This window comes from Dipteris shenzhenensis, chromosome 7, assembly GCF_047967505.1.
Source record: "Dipteris shenzhenensis isolate YYH24624 ecotype China chromosome 7, Dip_SZ_1.0, whole genome shotgun sequence".
NCBI classification, from domain to species: Eukaryota; Viridiplantae; Streptophyta; class Polypodiopsida; order Gleicheniales; family Dipteridaceae; genus Dipteris; species Dipteris shenzhenensis.
In genome coordinates, this window is record NC_141602.1 from 24869215 (window position 1) to 24880073 (window position 10859).

A 10859-nucleotide genomic window follows, 5' to 3' on the forward strand; every position below is an offset into this window, starting at 1 on the left:
TGGTCGGTGCTGTCCTCGCCTGTGCTTGCACACTTACCACTGCGTCTGGTTGAATGGATTATGGAACGTCTACTTGGATTATGGAACGTCTACTCGTTTTACTATCCGCCGTTACGTACGCCACGTTTGTGAGGCGCACTCTGCAAAAGGAGGAATTGTCGGTAGCTGGACAGCACATGTTGTGCAATAAAACATGTTGTGCAATAAGCGACTCTTTTGGAGGCTATAAATTCCACAGATGAACCTCGAGTCCTCGACCTTGCATCTGATTTCACTGTCCTACGTTGTTGTAAAATTGCAAGGTTTGCTCTCCGAATAGATAGTCATCCAACATCCATGGCTGCGAAGCACACGTATTTGCTTGCCTGTGTGCTGCTACTCTTGCTGCTCGTCACAATCTCGAGGGAGGCGGATGCTGGATTTGGAGGCAATGGTGAACCGAAAGGAGCTGGTGGAGCTGGAGGTAAGGGACCGAAAGGTCCGAGAGGCCCTGGAGGTCACGGTCCGGGAGGTGCAGGCGGACCTGGAGGGAAAGGTCCTGGACGTGGAGGAGGTAAAGGGCCAGGAGGACCTGGCGGCAAAGGCCGTGGAGGGCCGGGGCACGGGCACCCTTGAGCTGCAAAAACGGTGCGTCGTCTTTGCTTCCGAGCCTTCTACTTCCGAGCGCATGATGATGATCAATCTTGGTTCTAGAATATTTACAGCAGCTTTTGCTGGGTTTGCAAGCTCCTTAACGTTTTGCGGTTGTTTTTCCTGTAGAGCCGGTGATGGGAAGTCCAATCCTGCGGGCTGGACGTCACGCGAGCTCAATCTTCCAGACTATCAGCATAAAAAGTAGCTTCTATGTTGCAGAGGGTTTGACCCTTTGCTGTTTACTATGCAACGTTTCTTGTCCTCGTCAGTCCTCCGCTGATGTCTTTTATGCACCATGCTGAAACATCTTAAGCATCGGAGCAAACTGTCATATATATGCTACTTCTTAGAACTTTCAGTCTCCTTATGAATCAAAATTTCTTATGTGCATTTCCTTCGTTACAATGGATGGAATCATGATTTGGTGGATGCTTTGGAGAGCGCCTAGTTCCGTGTGTGGATATGCGAGCGAGAGAGAGTGCACATGAATATATATTGCCTCTCGGGGATGTGCACATTTTTTGAGCAAAAACCTACAAGCAAAAAAGTGAGAGCGATAACCCTTGACACCAACCATGCTACTATGTTTCTCAAAGAAATATACAATTCTTTCTTAATTTGTCATTTATGGAACCATATACTTACTTATTTATCATTATAACCCTCATTTTAGAGAACATCATCTATATATTAATAAATAGTGAGAACATTAGAAACTCTTATAAATCCCTCCCTACCATACTCTCTTTTGAGGATTATGGTAATTCAATCAATTTAAAAGAGTTCCCCTTAGCTTTAGCAATCCCATAGTTGAAGTATTGAGAAGCTCTCATATATCAATGTATACCATATTCCTTGGATGAGTAGGAAAAGGATATTGAAAATCTCATAATTAAATCCATTATTATCAATCATAAATTAATCTCTAATACATTATCAAATATGGAAAGGCAAGGGAGATATCTTCAAAATATTCCCAATTCTCCAAACCTAAGTACTTTTAAGGAAATGTGGTCCCTACTGAACTCCTTCTTACCCTCGGGGGGGTTAGTTATCATATGTAACCCTATCACGTGAGTTCAACAGAAGGATATTTTTAATATCTAAATTTTATAGAAATTAATTTACATAAGGGAGTTTTTAAAATGATTTTGGGAAAATTTTACAGATTTATATAGAAAAAGGGTACATTTTATTAATGGAAAAATTACAAATAAGGAATTTTACAAAAAGGCCTTGAACGCACGTGATATTGAGGGTTTATACATAGTGACCCCCCCGAGTTCTTACCATAATATGAATTAGGAAAAAGTTGACTCTCATATACATCTTGAAATTTTCAATTTATCTCATCTATACCTCTATAAATTATGATTTTAAGCCTACCATTGTATAGGTTATGAAATTTTGAATATTTTTCCTTTTTACAGCTCCTCAATCTAAGCTAAGGAGCAAAAGTTATGACCCATTCTTTGTAGGCTCTCCAAGGGTATTCCGCCGGTGGAATAGTGTTGGGGCAAGCTCTCCAAACCAAATTACTCTAGCAAAATACACTCAGAAGGTCTATTAAAAAGACGTTATATATTTTTCTTAGCTCATCCTGAGGAGCTGTAAAAGGATATTTGCTCAAATTTTCATGATCCAACCAATGGTAAAAGGAAAAGAAAGAATATTTGAAAGTCATAAAATAAGTCATCCCTTGGACATTATATATGTATATTATATAAAGATATATTTATATTCTATCTCTGTTCATCAATATTTCATATTTACTTATATATTCCTTGAAATAATTTAGAATATTGTGCTCCCCAAAAATGACTTGAGCCTATATATTTTGACCCCTCCCACCTTTTGTTCGAGGGATTTCGCTCAAAAAATGGAAAGCCCCACCTCTCAGATGCTTTGAGTAGTTTTCTCTACTAATGCATTTCAATAACATGAACATTGTTTTTCATTATGCATGTTTTTTGGGGGAAGATAAAAAAATGCAGACTTTTATTACTAAAAGCAAGTACAGAATGTGACCATCTACTATTTTTTTTAAAAACAAGGTGGAAATCCCACTAAGGCCCTTTCTTTTGGAATGTTATTATAGGTGCAGGTGTTAGAGTGCATTATGTAGAAATGTATGCAATGCAACGGTCTCTTCATATTGCAAATGAGTAAGTTGTTGGTTCTTTGAATTCTAACATGAAGCGAAGTACTCCATCATGGTTTGTAGATTTGTTGATTGTGGTGTTTCTTGAGATATATTTATGCCACTACAACCTTGCTTTCAACAGGGTGGCACAATCATTAAGTCCCCATTTAGAGGAAATGTAAAGTAGCTTGAATAAATATGACAATAAAATTTTTCAATAACTTATAAAAGGAAAACTAAAGGTGTATGAAATGGAAAGAGAAAAATGTAAGTAAAGGTGAATGAATATGGTAAAAAGGTAGATGAGTGAAGACAAAGGAGAGAAAAGAAATGAAAGAGAGGATAGGCCATTAAATATGAGTGGGGACGTGGCCATTCTAGCAAGATTTCACATGCTTTTAATAAAGGTGGTGTCGTACAAGCTAAATGACAAAATAGTTCACTATCTCTCATGTGAGGAGAAAAACTTAATCCACACAAAGCGACAAAGTCATTTAGGATCTTCATAAAAAGACAAAAAACTAAACTTAAAACTCATTACAATGGCCTAATCTACCACTAATCCTAGCACTAAACACCCATTATCATGCCATTAACATGGTCAACTTGACCAAATGAACTAACTCCTAAACAATGAACCTGATTAGCAAAAGATTTCTCCATTCCTCCATAGAACCTTAGGAGGGCAAAAAAAAGTGGCCATCTATAAGGAGTAAGAAACTGGCTTAGTTGGTAGGGAGTTAGGATTTACTATTGGGGAAATTTTAAAGGAATGGTATGAGATGCAATGTTTGTACAATCTATTTTATAATTTGTCAATATCGTAGTGTACATTATTTGCATGTAATACAAAGCTGTGACGCAACCCCAACACCGATGGTAATTCTATCTAAAACCAAACACCATAGTTCGCTAGCCAGAGAAGTCACCTATGCTGCAAATAGCAAGGACAAAACACCCTAACACAAGGGACACTACTAGACCATCACACAAGAGGCAACATCTGCAAGGGATTGTGATACTAAGAGTTAGTGCACATGCATAGGCTAGAGTGCAGCGTGTGTATGGCTTGGAGGAGCATTGGAGACACATGAAAGCATCCCATTTTGCACCCATCTCATTCACACTCATTTTGAGACAAAAGTTGTGATTAAAAAATGTAACTCGTAGGAGATTCAACTCATCTAACTCACATATGCCATAGATTGGCATCTGGGTGTACGGAAGAGTTCTCTTTCTCTTTTGTCACTGAAAATACCACTAGGTTCACTATGGCAGATTTGCTCACAAGATGGGAGGATCTAGGAGAAGAAAATAAATATAAGGAGAACATTAAAGATAAAAGGGATACACCACCAACAGCTCTTGTTTTGTATTTTGATGAGGCTTTTAGTTCTTCATGCCAATAAGGAGCCGGGGGGATAGTCTTGATGAATTCTGAAGGTCAAGAGGTGTGGGCAAGAGGACAAGAGGTTCCAGGTATCACAACTAACAATGCAACTGAGTATAATGCTTTGATTCCTAGTTTGCAGGGTTGTCTTCAAAGTCAAGTTAAAGAATTGGAAGTAAGAGGAGATTCTCAGCTTATTATAAAGCAAATGCAAGGGCATTACAAGATAAGAAGTCCTCATTTGAAGGAGCTTAATCAAAAGGCTATGGCACTATGTAGTCAATTTGATTTTTGCAAGTGTGTTCATATAGACAGAAAAGAAAATCAAAGGGTAGATGAGTTAGCTACTCAAGCCATTGAAGTACAAGATTAGGGGGTGGTTTCTTTGGTAGACAGTAGATGCTCAGAACTACAAGATGTTCAACAATATGTGGAAGGAGGCATGTTTCCTTGAGGGTTAGCTCCACAACAGAAGTAGAGATTGGTTACTTTTGGCCATGCCTCCATAAGGATGTATATGAATGTCACCAATGGAACCTATTGGCTTGAGGATGTTGATGGCATGGTGATACCTGGACCATACCTGGACGCACTAATGAGTATCGCCTTAAATTCTTCTATGATCGACCACCTTGAGGGCCAGCAGACCCTCTCTATTACTAGAGAGAATCTGCTGGGGGGCAAAGATGTGATGCTAAAATTTGATATTTTTTATTTGGCATTGGTATTGTTTTCTTCTATGTTTGATAAGAGTTTAAGTATCAAGTGATAGCCTAGCAGCTCTCACTTATTTCTATTTTCTAAGATATTGTATGGGATTGAGGGGATGAGTGGAATGGATCATTATAAATACCATAGGTATGAATTATAAATACCTTGGTATGGGATGAGAGCTATTTGTGTATGGGATATTATGGGGTTTTTAGAAAATAGGAAGAGTGAGTCATATAAAGAGGTGGGCCACATGCCAAGCGTGTGGAAGGCATGTGGAGGAGTTTGGAGTCAAGAGGAATCCTTCTAGAATTCCCATGTTGAATAAGGGGGATGCGGACATATGGGAAAGAGAGGGTCTGTATGGGCTCCATGTGGGGAGACTCTTGACTTTATCAATATTTTAAGAGTCTTGAGCATCTTTTGATGGGACACATAGCAAGAGTAGCCAAAAAGGACATGGATGTGACATACGAGCTTATGTGATTGATGGGGAAAGAAATCTATAGGCAGCAATTGTAAATGGGTGAAGGAGGGTGACAAAATCTCTATAAAAGGAGCCCTCCTCTCCCTTGTTCATCATCTTTCCACCATTAGGCCTCATGTTGCTCTAGCTCTAGTCTCCTCAAGCCTCTTCCATGAGCCTTCTCTCCCTCTTGTAGATACTCTCTTATGTAGACTCTTGAGTCCATCTCTCTCTAGTTTATTCTCTCTCTATGAGTAGTCTTAGAGCTTTTGCTCCCTCTTGTACATATGAAACCTCTTCTTCTCCCTTGTGTTTGTAGTATTTTGAGTTGCATTGAAGTGGAGTCTTACTCTATCGACAATGAAGATCACTTCGTATTCCCTCTCTTGAGTCTCTCTTCCCTTTTCTTTCTTTCAAAGCCTTAAATTTTCTTTCTATTCGGCCGCTCATTGCACACACATGGTCCATCCATTTCCCGAGCCACGAAGGTAGTTACTTACCCTATTCTAGGAAAAATCTATGAGTGGTGGATTGTTGATAAAGGTGGAGTCTTGAGGGAGCATCCTGCTCAGATGAAATCAACATGGGTGGAGGGTAGTTTTCATGATAGTTTGACCTCCTATTAGCATTTTGTTCATAACTTTTCGCTCGATAGCCCGATTTTGATGAAACTTATAGCAGCACAAATCTCTCTTTAAGGGCATGTCTTTGTGTTATCAGACCTTGAATCAGATACTACAACAAAACGTTATGAGTCTCTGTGTTTGACAATCTGTTTTCATGATAGTTTGACCTCCTGTTAGTGTTTTGCTCATAACTTTTTGCTCGTTAGTCCGATTTTAATGAAACTTATATCAGCACAAAGCTATCTTCAAGGCACGTGTCTTTCTTTTATCAAACCTTGAATCAAATACTACAGTAAAAAGTTATGAGTCTCTGTGTTTAACAATCTATTTTCATGATAGTTTTTACCCTGTCTAGTAAACCGCCCATAACTTTCTGGCCGCTTCTTTGTTTCTTACGAAATGTATATCAGTGCGAAGCCTAATGCATCTCTATATGTTTTTGAATCTTTGGTATCATGTCTCTATCGAAAGTTATAGGCCTCTGTGTCTAATGACAGTTTGTAGAGTGTTTTGAGCTAAGTGTAGAGGTATCTATGAAGGAGGTGCAATGTTTCCTCAAAACCTACCCATCTGACCCGATCAACCCCTTCAAGATCCTTGATATATATTAGTTCATGTCATGTTGAGCGGCAAGATCTTCTTTCAACAACGTATCACTCTTCTCTTTGGCACAGATTGGCTTGCTGAGATTATGGCCTCTGCTGATCCTTTCCTTCTCCCTATGCTTGAGTACAACATCACTTGGGATGTTACCATCTTCACTCTCATCTAAGGGAGGAAAGTATGGTGTGGTAACTGGGCATAAAAGCTTCTTTTCAATGTCCCTTTCTCAATTATAAATATCATTGTCACTCAGTTCAAAAGCAGTAGGAAGTAAAGAGGTGCATGAAGTTTATTACCCCCAACTTCATGTCACAATAGTTTGGATAATCTTGCAAAACTAGTGCTTTATGCATGTATACATGTTGAATCAATATTCCCTTTGTGGCTTTCTTTCTCCTTTATTTCCATCCATTGTTATAAAATCTTTCACCCTACCCTTCCAAGATGCCAAAAAGTATTTGGTGTCATGGTCTCTTCCTTTTCTAGGTTGCATTAGCACCCAGCTTCCTTTTAAGATAACTAATCTTTGCCATGAACCTTCTATGCCAACCAATTGGCAATTTCTATAAAAGATGGGAGAAGATGTAGAAGAAATAGGTCAACAAGGTAACAAGCTCACATCGATATCTTGCTCCTTAACATTTTGATCAACACAATGTTTCTCACAAGTACGATCGTGGTTTTGCATTGCCATAGAAAACTTATAGAAGATAATCCAATGTAGAAGTTGAACACCTAAAAATTTAAGGAAACAGACCAGTAAGGTGTTTGCATCATGTTCTTTGGCATTTGATCAACACAGTGTTTTGCACAATGCATGGTCATGGTCCATTGGAAACTAATCCAATCTAAAACTCTCAAGGAAATAAATTGACAAAGCAAAGAACTTGCACTTATATTTTTTTCCTTAGCATTAGCAAACTCTATAGATGATATGTAAGCCATAGGTCAATGAGAAACAATTCTCACTTCTATGTCAAGGTCTTCTACATTATGAGTTACACACCATTTCCAATTGGTATGCCCAGGGTTTCCTATCACTATGGATGATTCATGAAAGAGAAATGGACTAACAAATAGGTCAAATGCAAGCAGAAGAACTAGTTTAGGAGGAAAAGCGAGAGAATTCTTGACTCGTGAAAGAGAGATGACAAATATTTTAATAGGTGAAATGCAAGTGGGAAAACCAATTTGGGAGGATTCGTCAAAGACAACTAGACATCATGCCAATGAGAAAAATGCAAGTGAAAAACTAGTTTAGGAGGAAAATCATGTTTAAATCCTTGATCTTTTTCAAATATCACATTGCCAAATTTAAAATCTTGTTAAGATTAAAAAAGGTTCATTTCATTTATTATTTGGAGTTGTATATCCGTAAAGTCTTGCATGTTTATCTTATTAATTTATGGAATTATGTTAGTTTTTTAATTTTACCCATGTTACATTGACCCTCTTGTGATTGGTGGAGAGGGATTTTTCATTTGGTTAAAAGGCCCCAAAATGAGTTTTCTTTTTTCCTAATATCTCTATGAATTTATGTAGCGAGCCATCTCCTTATAGTTTTTTCTCTCCCTGCCAATGACATCTTGTAGCTTTTTCCTTCCAAATCTATATAAGCTACGTAAGGAATTTCAAGTGGGTGGTGGTCATTTGAATGTCCTACCAATTGATGCAATTTCCCTTTATGCCTCCACGACGATGATGCATTTAGTGTCTTTAAATGATCACCCATGGGTGAGTAGAACCCCATGCTAATATCCATTTGAAAAATAGACTATAGAACTTTTCTTTCAAAGTTTCTAATCCAAGGCCTCCCATTTTTGACAAAGTAATGAGTTTCCATCGTGTTGCTAGTCCTTAGAACTGAAGTCCTAGAGTGATTTCTCAACCAAAATGAAACCCCTTAGTAATTGACTTACAAACATGGCAAACAACAAATGTGAAGTTAAAATGTACTTAGCCATTGTGACAGTTTCTGAAAAAAGGATGTATCTCTTGCTTCGATGTCCTAAACTTATCGTCAAACTTCCTTATGCCACCCTAATCTTTAAACTTCCTAACCTCTTGCTTCCATGTCGTGAATTTATCTTGAAACTTCCTAATACCACCCTAGCCTTTTCTTCATTGTAATGCCCACCCCTATAGGACACCCATGGTATGTTAGAATCTTACCACTCTTGATCCAAGTGAATTCAAACTTGTCGAGCCATGCAAGGCAACTACGTTCTTTGTTCAAGAGAGAACAAATCTATCCAAGCTCCATTTTCTCTAAATGCTTATTTAAAGAAGCAATGATGACAAGGTCAACATTTGTTTGGGTGTAGCCAATTGTGAAACTATTTTTTGGGCCATTTTAGGGCCGTGACGCCATGTGCTCCTGGGTGAGATTTTGAATTTGGGGCGAACCCATGCTCTCACTGAATATATTTCCAACATCATGATGCTACATTGGCATAATAATGAGACATAATCTATCATTCTGAACACCGCAAGGCTTGACATAACCACATCTCATTGTGTAACCTTTTACTACTGTAGCTTTGCCACCTTCCACCGGGCAATGCACCCATGTAGATCATCCAATCATGGAAATTTTGAGGTTGGCTTGGAGGAACCACTGTGCTAGTTCTTGTTGAGATATCGAGCTCCACTCGCGATATGCCAGGGTGACCGTTGTGTATTTATGTCACCGACTTGTTAGCTGGAGATGCGGTTGGTACACCGCCCACGAATAATAGCTGGATGACAGCTATCCTTATCTACTCTAGTTTGTGGCTCAGTTAGTATGCCACCTTAGTCAGTTGAGTTTGGTTTGAGACCCACATATAGGGTTCTTCTATTTTCTTTGTACTTGAGTTCTTTTGGCTTTCACAACTAAGAAGAGGAAAACTGTTTTCAGCCTCCACCTTTGTGTGTATTCCCCCATTGTGCATGTGAGAAAGCCGCAAGTGAGACTCCTTCCCTCTCTCCCACTATCTTCACATGGTATCAGAGCCTTGTTCGTGGTAAGGAGCTCAAGAAAGCAAGCCAAGTTCGTGGTGTCCTAGTAAGAGGACCAGCGTTGCTTTCCTATTTCGAGTTTGGGAGCAAATCTCTGCAGGTAGCACAGCCAGAAGTGCAGGAGTGCACTGTTTCATATTGAGACGCCCTTCGCGGTGTGGCGAGAGTGTAGTATATGCTGCGGCTGAGGCGGAGCCCTCAGTGACTTTATTTTTCTTATTTGAGGCCGTTTCGGGGCCCGTTTTGAAGGCGGAAGTTCTTCGCAGGCACTCAGAGAAAGGCCCTATTTTTTGCTGTGCGACCACTGCGCGGCTAGTCGGTGGAAAGGTGCCGCAGAAATTGCATCGTATGCCAGTGTGCAGAGATATTGGGAGTTGCAGATTCATGCCTATTGCCTGTTGATGCAAAATCGTCACTAGGAAGTGACTGTGTGGTGAAATACCACTCTCGCCGGTTTTGCAGATCTGCCCGTGTGAGGTAAAAGCTGTGTTTTTTTGCAGTGACAGAATATTTTGCAGTGTTCTGTAATGGCATCTGATTCTCTTTCACAGATTGTCACTGAAAAGCTTGACAAGAACAACTTCCAGGCATGGAAGTTTAGAATGACGAATTTCTTGATGGGAAAAGGCTATTGGGAATTCATTATAGGAAATGAAGAAGAACCTATTCTTCCTAATGTTCCCAGTCAACAGGAAATGCAGGCATTCAAAGGATGGCATGAGAGAGCCAGGAAAGTTATGTACTGGCTGTCTATCAGTATTTCGGACTCCATGATTGTGCATATTCAGGATGCAAATACGCCAAAGGAGGCATGGGATACTTTGGCAAAAATGTATAGCACAAATACGCAAGCCAGGAAAATGCAACTCAAACAGGAGTTGCACAATGTGCAGAGAGAAAATTTGAGCATAAATGACTACCACATGAAAGTGAAGAAAATTGCAGATGCACTTGCCTCCATTGGGTCGCCAATGGATGATGATGATTTGGTTTCTGTGACCTTGAATGGTCTAGGAAAGGATTATGCACAGTTCCGGACATCCATTGCCATCCGTGAAAACTTTCCTGATTTTGAGGAGTTGATTGCTCTTCTAATTTCTGAAGAGCAGAGAAATGGGGGTGCATCTTCTTCAGCAGGAACTTCAAAACAAACTGTCTTCTACTCAAATGCTGGCAGAGGTAGAGGCAGAGGTAGAGGAGGCCGATCTGCAGGCCGTGGTAGAAATCAGAATATGTAGCAAACGCAAGAAAACCAGTCCTATGCAAGAGGACGTGGTAACTCTAGAG

General features: G+C 39.6%; 1 long non-coding RNA gene across 1 annotated transcript; it reads left to right on the forward strand.

Annotated features, from left to right (window-relative positions):
• Positions 1–239: 239 nt before the first annotated feature.
• LOC147900133 (uncharacterized) lies at positions 240–1023 on the forward strand. The gene is made up of 2 exons (XR_015541346.1): positions 240–627; positions 760–1023. It is a non-coding gene; the product is annotated as an uncharacterized LOC147900133 (long non-coding RNA).
• The last annotated feature ends 9836 nt before the right edge of the window (positions 1024–10859 follow it).